Source organism: Nyctereutes procyonoides, unplaced genomic scaffold, assembly GCF_905146905.1.
Source record: "Nyctereutes procyonoides isolate TBG_1078 unplaced genomic scaffold, NYPRO_anot_genome, whole genome shotgun sequence".
In the NCBI taxonomy this organism is placed as follows: Eukaryota; Metazoa; Chordata; class Mammalia; order Carnivora; family Canidae; genus Nyctereutes; species Nyctereutes procyonoides.
Window position 1 is genome coordinate 69,383,216 of NW_026575051.1, and position 12,912 is coordinate 69,396,127.

Consider the following 12,912-nt stretch of genomic DNA (forward strand, 5'->3'; position numbering starts at 1 on the left):
AACTCAAAGAAACATCTTTAAGTTTTTCTAAAAGTTATTTCAGTTTAAAAAGTTAAATGATTGTTTTTGCTTAATTTCTTGCCAGCTAGGGAAATATAAAGAGATGTTTATTTAAAAGATACTTAATTATGGTGTGTCAATTAAACAAAGTTTGGAGAAGGAAGACACATGCTACGACCAAAATTTAATGCATATCTTAGAAGTATATAAATTCCTTCAACAGTTCACAAAGCAGCTGATTTTTCTGTTCAAATCTTTAGTACACAAATCTTTAGCTTGAGAGAATAGATTTGTATATTTTAAATTGTATTCTCATAAAAGTTCTTTAATCATGCCTTCAGCTGATAAACTGAATATCACTATGTCTTTAGAGAATTAATGTCAGCAAATAGAATCTGAGACCTCAAGCTAGGCATTCTAAAGTTTTGTCACAATGAGACTATGTCAACATAGTAGAATTATAATGATCCCCTTGGGGCTAACAGTATGAATTAATTTTAAAATGGAAATTTGAAACATTTAGAACTGGAAAGATGGTTATTAGTGAACTAGTCCAAACTCTGCATTTTGAAAAAAAAATATTTTAAAGGTAAGCACAGAGAGCTAAAGAAATTCTCATAAGATCAAAAAATTAGCTTAAGGATTGTTTTGTGAGTTTTGGTTAAATGCTCTTTAATTTTTTCATCCAAATGATTAGGCGATGAATTAGAAAAACCAACATTTAATGGGATCCTTAATACGCAAAAGTCATCACCCAGAGTAACCTAGGTCTGCATGGATTGTTCCAGTAGTTGATCAGTAAGTGCAAAAGAAAGCCACCATATCCTTGGACCATAACTGCCCAACCTTCCTGCACGGCTTACCTTCCTTTTACCATGTCAAGCAACAACACATGGATACAGGAGACAGTGACGGGCAAATTGAATATGGTTAAGTCCCTCTGTCATACAGTCAGATACTTTCTAGCCCATTCCCTTGTTGTAGATCAATCTGACCTTATGCCATGTTGGGTTGAGATATTGTAAATTTATTCTTAAGACGTCAAACAATATATTTACAGTTGAAAACCTCTATGTATTCCTCTTGGAGGCATTTCCCCAGTGTCCCTTCTCTAGATGTAATTATCATAGTGAATTTTGTGTTAATCATCCCCAACAGTATTTTCATCTTATATTTTTACCAGAAACCTATTAGACATAAAAATGTATGTTATTAGCATCATAATGTTTAAATGGTATTTTGATTGCTATTTTTTGATGGATCTATATTTTTTAGCTTTAAAGCTTACTGATATATTTTCCAGTTTGTTTTTTTTTTTTCAATGACAATGGCAATGCTACATTTCATTAGCTTATTCTGTAGCTACATATTTAAGGTATTTCTGATCTTGCCATTATAAACAAAACTGAAAAGAAAATATGTATATGGTTAGGCATATGTTTAAGGCATATATATATATATATATATATATATATGTTTAAGAGTTGAATATAGTATATAAACCAAGAAATGAAATTTCTGCGTTTTAAGGTATACAAATCTTAAAATTTACTGGATATCATGTTGCTCTCTAAAATGGTTGTACCAATTTATTCTCTTACCAAGAGATATGAAAATTATTTGCCAACATTCAGTTTGTCATGTACTTAAATATTTCAGTCAGTTTGATGTATATAATCTTTGTTTTAACTTGCATTTCAATGATTACTAATAAAACTAAATAGCTTTTTACATGTCCTTTGACTATTTAGACTGCTTCTTTTATAAACCGATGATATCTTTATTTGCTTTTCATTCAGTTTTTTTCTCTTTTTCTTATGCATTTGTAGATGTTCTTATTCATTTGTAAGTGTTCTTCATATCTTATTGCAAAAGTTCTTCATCTTTGTGGGGTAAACATATAGTTAATATGTATCATAATATGACATATATAGGTGGTATATGTAGATATTGTGGGAGATACATTTATGATATATATGCGTGGGATATACACATATATATGGACGTATATCTTTGCTATCTCCTCCCAATGTATTTATAGTACCCTTTGTTAAATAAGATATTTAAAACCTAAAGTACTTGTATTTGTTTTTTGATATATGCCTTTAATCTCTGTTTAAGAAAATTTCCTCACTCGGGCCATTATTATATGTCTTAATATTTGTTTGTAAAAGTTGTGAAGATTTGTATTTTGTTCTCTGTTCTGTCTGAACCTTATTTTTGTATATTTATTAAATAGCTCTTCCTTTTCCATTGATGCATACGTCTACTTCTGAGACACATCTTTCCCATATATGCACATCTTTTCCATGTATGCCTGTTTCAGAACTCTGTTACATTATTTTTTGAGCTAATACTTTTAGTAAGTGCTCTATCATGGGTTAGCAATAATGTCAATATTTTGCAAGGGTAATACCTCTCAATATATCCTTTATTGTCCTTTTTCAAAGCAATCTGTCTATCCATTGTTTTTCCCTATGACACTTAAAATGACCTTTCAAGTTTTAGGCAACAAGTATTTAGCCAATTTTGCAGTGATTCTTCCATTATCAATTTTTTTAAATGAATGTAACATATTTTAAATGTCCAATGTATACAATTGCATCCAGTTTAACACATATATCTATCTGGGAACCCTTTACCATGATACAAACATTTTTACCAACCCAATTACATTGTGCCACTTTGTATTCCATCCCTACTTCTATCCTTTTTCCAGGCAATCACTGATCTCCTTCCTATCACTATATTAGTTTGCGTTTTCTATAATTTTATTTACATGGAATCATAGAGCATGCACTATATTTTTGCACAGCTTCTTTCATTCGGCATAACGATTTTGATCCTCTGATATCAAAAATTTCAAAATTTGATATTCATCCAAGTTATTGTGTGCAACAATAGTTTATTGCTTCTTATTTGAGTAGTATCTCATTGCATAGACGTACCACAGCTTATTGATATATTCATTTGTTGATGGATATTTGGATTGGTTTCAGCTAAGGCTGCTATCCATAAATTTGCTCTGAATATTGATGTACAAGCCTTTATGTGAACATATGTTTCATTGTTTGGATAAATACCGAGGAGTGGAATGCCTGGACCATATGACAAGTGTTTGCTTAGCTTTCTACAAAATGGTCAGACTATTTTCTGAAGCAATTGTACAATTTTATATTCCTATTAGCAGTGTTTGCCAATATTTGGTGTGGCTGAAACTACTTTGTTATTTTCTCAGCTTAGTAAGATAAATTCAAATATAAATTTAAACACCAAACATATGTAAGAAGTAAAAACTTAGAAATTACCAGAGGATGCTTGTCTTTGTCTAATCAAAGCAAGGCCTTCCCTATTATCTTCCTATACAGGTATGTAGACTTAGGTTTGTCCACCATTTCATGAATAGTATAGCAACTCAAAGGCCTCCACTTTAGATAAAGGCTGGTTTTCCGAACCCCTAACTTTCATGGACCCCATTTCTTATGCCTACGTGGGTTACCAGGTTATTGAGGCAGGTGAATCAATCCCACTTCTCATCACCCATCCCAACTGATTCTCAATATCTCTTCCCACTTCCAATTCCCATACTCTCTTCTGGAGTATGTTGCCCTCTTTGATTTTGCTTTTGAAGAAATTGAAACTGACTCATTTATTAAAATTCATTTATACATACTTACTATTTTGGTTAGTTCTACAGCAAATCAAAACTCCTACCCAAGTAACTAAATATGTTTTCCTTATTTGCTTTGGTGTAAGCCAAACAATCAGATTAAATTAGAAAAGCAAATAAAACCTTGGAGCACCACTATTCATCATAGCCAAGAGGTAAAAAACAGCCTAAATGTCTATTGACAGATGAATAAATAAACAAAATGTCATTATATATAATATATATAACATTACATATACATATTATACACACACACATATACATTATTCAGCCTTAAAAAGAAAGGGAATCCTGTTACATGCCACAATATGGATGAACTTTGAAGACATTATGCTAAGTGAAATAAGCCAGTCGCAAAAAGACAAATACTGTATGATTTCACTTGTATCAGGTATCTAAAGTAATCAAATTTATGTAAACAGAAAGTACAATGAAAGGTACTGGGGCTCAGGAAAGGCTACAAGGGGAGGTGTTGTTTAATGGATACAATCCTTCAAATTTGTAAGATGAAAAATTCTAGAGTTTCATTTCAGAATAATGTGAATGTATTTAACGATACTCAGCTATACACTTAAAAATGGTTAAGATTATAAACTCTGTGTTTTGTGCTCTTACCACAACAAAAATAAATAAAAGCTTTGGGTAGTTTTCCTTTATATCAATATGAAGAAATTGTCTTCCTATTTCTTCTGAAATAGAAGATAACTATTTTTTCTCACAAATATTGGTATCCATATTTAGGGAAGCTTTTGAGCAACCTCAACAACAATAGTTCCACTGTGATAGATTTCTGAATACTGAATAAGATCTAGAGAATTTTAAAAGATCTGGACTCACTGTATCCTCTACTCTCTGAAGTTCAGATGCCATTGCTCAAAGGGCAGATGAGTTTCCTACTTACCAGATGTCGGTTGAAGCATGGAATTTTTTTTTTTATTTTTTAGCTTAAGGGCAACTCTTTCTATATTTTCTTTATCAGCAGTGAAGCCCAAAGAACCTGATTCTGTGAACTATAAAAGTTTCTCTTTATAGTATAATAATATATTTTCAGATTTGATTATCTTGAAATTTATCTCTAAAAGGTAGTTACCTTGGTTCACAATACTCCAGAAAAAAATATGAAAACAAACAAAGTGAAAAAAAAAAGAAAACAAACAAAAGTGGACTCTATTTTAAAGCATGAGTAATATAATAGTTTTATCAGAGATATATATGTAATATTAGGAGATGTATTTTATTTCAGGAATTGTATGTGCAATATCAAAATAGTTGTCCTTTTTATCCCATTGATTTTCTTCAGGCTGTCATTGTGAGGACAGTTATTTAACTTTTTGTTAACTTCTAATTAACAGAATGTAGATGTTTTCTGGAGAAGGAAAGGAAGAGCCCTTTAAAGCCATTTGCTATATTCAGTTACTCCTTTGAGTTACTTCACAGAGTACCTCTTTTGCATAGTGTCTTTTATAAATCTGAATTTGTATTTTTGAATTCCTATTGAAGTCCACCCAGCAGGATATAGTTTTAAGTTAAAACTTTAAGGAGAGGGATCCCTGGGTGGCGCAGCGGTTTGGCGCCTGCCTTTGGCCCAGGGCGCGATCCGGGAGACCCGGGATCGAATCCCACGTCGGGCTCCCGGTGCATGGAGCCTGCTTCTCCTCTGCTTGTCTCTGCCTCTCTCTCTCTCTCTCTCTGTAACTATCATAAATAAATAAAAAAATTCTTTTTTTCTAAAAAAAAAAAAAAAACTTTAAGGAGAGAGAAAGAATATTCTTGTCAGCAAAATTCTTTCCATAAACAACTTCTAGCTACCTGGTACAAAATGTTAGTATTTTCAGCCTGTATAGCTTTTCTTTCTGAGAACTTTGAAGAGTAGATTTAACTCTTTTCAGAAATGGTGAGATCAAAAAACAGAAATATAGTTTCCCTATCATCTCCCTTGGGCTTTCAGTTTACTTTCAAGATTGTTATTAATACTTAATACTTTAAAAGATCATTATACTAAAAGGTAATGCTCTTTGAGGTTTTAGAAGCCACATGGCAAGAAATTTAGAAAGTATAACATTTGCAATTGTGTCATAAAAATAGTAAAACAACATTATTTCCAATGCAAAATAAACTTTAAAAAACTTATATTCTCTATGGTAACGCAACAGTAGTTAATACAACTTTTAGATCTCCTCCTAATCCCCATGCATCTGGTTTTATGTGCATTCGAGGTGTTAGAGTGGGTTTAATATTAACTTGGAGATTAATTTAATAGAATATCTTCTACATTACTAGGTGGAATAATAGGCTTAGAATTTAAGTTGACCTTATTTGGGATGCCTAGGTGGCTCAGCAGTTTAGCATCTGCCTTTGACTCCAGTCGTGATCCCAGGGTCCTGGGATCAAGTCCCACATCGGGTTCCCCGCTGGAGCCTGCTTCTCCCTCTGCCTGTGTCTCTGCCTCTTTTTCTGTGCCTCTCATGAATAAGTAAATAAATTAAAACAAAACAAAAACAAACAAAACAAGTTGACCTTATATGACACTAAATAAACTGAACCACTGCAGATTGCTTCAGCATAAAATTAACCTCAGAATGACTCTCAAACTTTTCTTATACGGAGTACATGGGGGTAGCAGCATGAAGTAGGCTTGTGTTCCTTTGTTAGCATCTCTATAAATGTATCTTCACCATGGACAAGCCATTTATACTCACTCTTTTCTTGCCTATAGAATGGACACAAAAAAGAATTATCCTACTATGTTAAGAATATTGCCAGACTCAAATAAGAATGTGAATAAAAGCAAGTTAAAAATCATAATATTTTAGAAAATACAAACTACAATATTCAATGGCCTTATTATAATACAATGATGCATAGTCACACATTTTTAGAACTAGAATGGAATGGAATTTTCTAGTTCCAAGTTGCCTGATGTTTTTAGGTACAAAATATTCCGTACAATTTCATATGTTATCATGTGTCCTAGGTATGAATGTCTGGTCAACTAAAATGCTTTATTCTACAGAGTGAATAATGAGACCTAGAGAAGTGAAGAGACTTAATTGAGGTTACACAGAAATTTTGTGGCAAAGATGATTCTAGAGTCATGCCTGCTAACTTGCACTCCAGTATACTATTTCCCTAGATGAGTTCTAGTTACCTAGACTGACACGTGTGTCACAAAGAGCCCTGTTCATTTCAGAGACACCTCAGTAGCAAACACAAATAGAGCTCTTCTAATCCTGACATTTCTTTTTCCTGTTTTCTACAAGGGGCATCCAAATTTCCATATTCTTTAAGATTTTTATTTATTTATTCATGAGAGATACACAGAGAGAGAGAGGCAGAGACACAGGCAGAAGGAGAAGCAGGCTCCCTGAGGGGAACCCAATGTGGGACTCAATCCCAGGACCCCAGGATCATGACCTAAGCTGAAGGTAGATGCTCAACCACTGAGCCACCCAGGCATGCCCCAATGTCCATCTTATGAAAAAAAATTGTTTGGATATTATTGCTATAATGTTAGACATGAAGTGGGTAAAGTAATGCAGTACCAGAGTCAGGGTTTCTTGTTCATTATCATGCCTTTTCTGGAAGAAAAAAATATGGTTCCCAGAATTATGAGGTTCTTCAAAAACTACAGTGTCTGGTGGTCCAGGCATGTGTTGCTCTAAAAAATTTAGGGAAACTTATTCAAAATTTTAGGACTCTTCACACAGTAATTCCAAGGCCTATATGATTTCACTGGAAAATTCTACCCAAATGTTTGAAGAAAAATACCAAGCTACACAATCTCTTGCAAAAATAGAAAAATCTATATTTTCTAATTCATTTTATAAAGTTATTATTACCCTAATACTAAAAAGAAATAGTCAGTACAAGAAGAAGAAGAAAGAAGAAGGAGAAGGAGAAGAAGAAGAAAAGAAGAAGAAGAAGAAAGAAGAAGAAGAAGAAGAAGAAGAAGAAGAAGAAGAAAGAAGAAGAAGAAGAAGAAAGAAGGAGAAGAAAGAAGAAGAAGAAAGAAGAAGAAGAAGAAGAAGAAGAAGAAGAAGAAGAAGAAGAAGAAAAAGAAGAAAAAGGAGGGGGAGGAAGAGGAAGCAGAGGAAGACGATGATGACAAATACAGACTGATATCCCTCATGAGTATAGATTGCAAAATGCCTAGCCAAATAAAGACAAATAAAATTGAGCAGTGTATAAAAAAGAATTATACATTATGACCGAGAAATATTTATTCAAGGAAAGAAAAGCTAGTTCAATATTTGAAAACCAGTCAATGTAATTTACTATATTAACAGGCTAAAGAAAAGGAAATCACATGATCTTATCAACTGATGCAAGAAAGCATTTGATAAGATTCAACATCTACTCATGATAGATGCTCTCAGCAAATTAGAAATTAGAAAGATACTTTCTGGAGTACAAAAAACTTACATATAACCTCATACGATTTAGTAAAAGACTGAATTATTTTCACCTAATATCTGGAACAATACAATATTTTCTATTATTCATTATAGTACTAGAAGTTTCAGAACATGCTAGAAGGCCAAAAATAGAATAAAACACATAATGATCATAAAAGAAATTAACTGTCGCTATTATAAATAACATGATTGTTTGTATAGAAAAATCCCAAGGACTCTATAAAAATAATCTATAAAATCTATAAAAATACTTGATTTCATTAAGGTCACAGAATATGAAAACAACACTATTTTTTTTAATTCTATAAATGACCAGTGAACATATGGAAACCAAAATTTAAAGTGAAATACATTTGATGGGATGCCTGGGTGGCACAGTTGGTTAAGCATCTGACTCTTGGTGTTGGCTCATGTAGTGATCAGGGTCTTGAGATGGAGCCACATGGTCAGGCTCTGTGTTGAGCTCAGGGTCTGCTTAAGACTCTCTCCTTCTCTCTCTCTGCCTCTCCCCCATAACTAAATAAATCTTTTAAAAAATGTACTACCTTTTGCAATCATTCAAAAACTGAAATATTTAGGTATTTTCTAAATAAGTAATATATTAAGTAAGTTAAATAATAAACATTTACGTAAAAAAAAACAACATGAATAGGAATGGCATGCTGAAAACTACAAAACACCAATTAACAAATCAAATAAGATCATATGGTATGAAAAGACATACCATGTTCATGTATTGGAATACAACATTCTAAAAAAAAAAAAAGTCAAATCTCTTAAATTGTTATAAGTTCAAGGAAATACTTATCAAAATCCCATAAGATATTTTAAAGATATAAACAAGATTCTAAAATCCTTTTTTTTTAAGATTTTATTTATTTATTTATTCATGACAGAGTAAGAGAGAGAGAGAGAGACAGGCAGAGTGAGAAGCAGGCTCCATGCAGGGAGCCCGACGTGGGACTCGATCCCAGGTCTCCAGGATCACACCCCAGGTGGAAGGCGGTGCTAAACTGCTGGGCCACAGGTGCTGCCCAAGATTCTAAAATCCTAAAGAAAAACAACTAAAATGGATTTTTTAAGTAAAAACATAAATAAAATAAAATAAAATAGGAGTAATCTCTCTACCCAATTTTAAGATTTTGTATAGTCTTAAACCGTGGCATTGGCAGAGTGATAAATATATACATCAGTGGAACAGAATAGAGACTCCAGAAATAGAGATACACAAGTACACATTAATACACTTGATTTTTTTTTTACAAAAGATCAAAAGTCAATGAAAAAAAAATAAGTCTTTTGCTTCATATACCACAGGCAATCATCATCATCAACATCATCATCATCATCATCATCTTCTCCATCTAAACCTCACACCATATACAAATTTAACCAAAAACAGTTCATAGATTTAAATGTACAACATAAAACTGTAAAACTTATACTAAAAAGTGAAAATTTTTAAGAACTAGGATTTGGTGAAGAGTTTTCAGATGTGACCAAAAGCATGATCCATAAAAGGAAAAAAATCTGATGAGTTAGACTACATTAAAATTCAGACTTTTATTCTGCAAAAGATCCTGCTAAGATGAAAATACTGGTAATGGACATTAGCAAGTACCTGAAAACAACACATATAACAAAGGATTTGTATCCAGAATTTATAAAGGACTCTCAAAATTCAACTGTGAAGAGTGAACAGTCCAATTAGGAAATAGGTAAAGGACATAAGGAAACATTTCATTGAAGAATATATATGGTTGACTGGTAGAGATGGGGGCATGAAAATATCTTAAATATCATTAGCCACTAGGGAAATGCAATTAAGACCATGATGAAATATCTTAAGATACTTTAGGCAACTAAAATAGCAAAATACTGATTATATAAAACTCTGGCAAATATGTAATAAAGCAATCTCTCATACTTTTCTAGTGGGAATGTAGAATGGCGGTCCTTCTGAAAAACAGTTTCACAGTTTCTTTGAAAAACTAAACAGTTATCTTATGACTCAAGAATCATACAGCTGGGGGCACCTGGGAGGAACCATTGTTTGGGTGACCAACTCTTCATCTTGGTTCATATTGTGATCTCATCGTCATGGGATTGGCCCCACCTCAGGTTCCATGCTCGGCAGAGTCTGCTTGGGGCCCTCTCTTCCTCTCCCTTTGCCCCTCTCCCACTAAGATAAATAAATAAATCTTAAAAAAAAAAAAAAAGAGGGGCAGGCCGGTGGCTCAGTGGTTTAGCGCTGCCTTCAGCCCAGGGCGTGATCCTGGAGACCCAGGATCAAGTCCCACATTGGGGTCCCTGCAGGGAGCCTGTTTCTCCCTCTGCCTGTGTCTCTGCCTCTGTGTATGTGTGTGTGTCTCTCAGAAAGAGAGGGAATACACAGAAGGGGCAGAGGGAGAGGGAGAGAGAATCTCAAGCAGACTGCATGCTACACATGGAGCTAACACCGGGCTTGATCTCATGACCCTGAGATCACATCTTGAGCTGAAACTAAGAGTTTGACACTTAACCAACTGTGCCACCCAGATGCCCAAGACTATTTAAATAGACAACAACTTGGATAGATCTCAAAGGTATTATGCTGTATTAAAAATATGTCAAAAAGTAACATATGATTTCATTTATATGGCATTTATCAAATTAAATTGTAGACATAGAAAGTAGATTAATGGTTGCTGGGGATTAGAAGTGGTTGAGAGACAGGGACAGCTATCAAAATAAAGATAGACAAAAGGTACTTGATTACAGTAGTGATTGCACTACTATTCATATGTGATAAATCATATAGAACCTGGTATAAATAAAATGTGATTTCAGCTAGGTTTAAGAATAGAAAGTCAATATATGAAATCAATTTAATTTCTATATACCAGTAAATAACACTTGGGAATAAAATTAAGAAACAATACCATGTACAGTAACATTTAAGCACATGATGGAGCACCTGGGCAGTTCAGTCAGTTAAGTGTTCAACTCTTGATTTCAGCTCAGGTCTTGATCTCAGGCTCACTAGTTCAAGCTCCCTGATGGGCTCCATGATGGAGCCTACTTAAAAAATAAATATTAATTTTAAAAAAACATGATATATTCAGAAATACACTTAGCATCTATGTCCAGGACCCCATACTAAAAATCTTCAACACTATAGAGAAATGATAAAGAAGACCTAAGTAAACGAAGACCACGATCCTCATTGATTAGATCAGAAGACTAGTCATTGAGATGTCAGTTCCATACAACTTTGCATATAAATTCAATATCATTCCCTTCAAAAATCTCAGCAGGTTTTTTTCTTTTTGTAGAAATGACAAGTTTATTCTAAAAATTATGGAAAAGCAAAGAACCTAAAATGGTCAAAACAATCTTGAAAAATATAACATACTTAGAGAAACTATAATCTCTATTTTTAAAACTCACCATAGAGCCATTGTAATTAAAATTATGTGGTTTTTGCCTGAAAACAGACAAATAGATCAATAAAATGAAGAACATTTTCAAAAATGGTCTCACACACATGACCAATTGCATGTTTTGGCATATATGGCAACATAATTCAATGAGGAAAGGATAGACTTTTCAACATATATGATGCTGGAACAACTGGATATTCATTCATTTAAAATAAAACCAACAACCAGCAAATGCCTTGACTTCTATATTGTATATAAAAATTAATTTGAGATTGATTTTAGATATATAAAAAGTGAAAAGATCTGAACAAAAGCATTTGCAAAGATGTTCAACATCATTAGTAACCAGAGAAACACTAATTAAAAATATAATGGGATATTATTTCACATCTATTATAATTGTTACAATATCAAAGATTGGTAATATTGATAAAGGGAAGATATTGAGCCACCAGCATTTGCATACATGGTTGTCCGACTTTATAGGGGAAAAAAAAAAGTAGTTTGTTTTAAAGCTTACAGGGAAAAAAATATAGTTTATTGTAAAGTTAAAAACATACTTACCCTTTGAGCCATCAATTCCACTCCTAAATGAATAGAAAATATACATCCACAAAAATACTAAGAGAACTAAAAATAACTATAAACACAGAAAGTTTAGTCATAATAACTAATAACAAAACAATCAAATATACAGCAATGGGAAAATGAAGAGAATGATAATACATTGATGCAGTGTAATAGAATCCAACTCAGCAATGAAAAGGAATGAACTACCGACACATACAAAAACTTGGAAAATCTCAAAAACATGATGTTGAATAAAGAAATCTAAGACTGAAAGAGTTCATACTTCATGGTTTAAATTCCATGAAGTTCAAAAACAACCGAAAGTCACATGTGAGAATAGCAGCTGACTTTGGGGTAGGGGGAAGAAACTATCCGGAAAAGTCATGGGAAAACAAGCTGGGATAAAAGAGAGTCTACATCAAGCTCGTGATGACTGTATGGGTGTTTGCTTGAGCTTGCTTACTGAACACTTTAAATCTGGACATTTTGTTGTATGTAAATCAAACTAAAATCTTTTAAAAAGCAAAAAAAGTCATTTTTTTTATAATCATCGATCATAAACTGTCAGCTGAATGTCTATTAAATAAACCTCTATTCGCTAGTTTGATTAGTAACATTGTTTTGGGAATGCACTAAATTTCCATTTTGTAATTGCTCTATCTTAAATGTAAAAAAAGAAAAAGATTCTCTGCATTCAAATGAATAATTTACATATACTCAAATTACTGAACATGACATGACACATTTGGTCGATGTTTTATTTCCTTTTCTTAACAGGCTCCACAAAACAGGCCAGATGGAGCAATCCTAGAACAGAGAAAGAACACTGAACCTG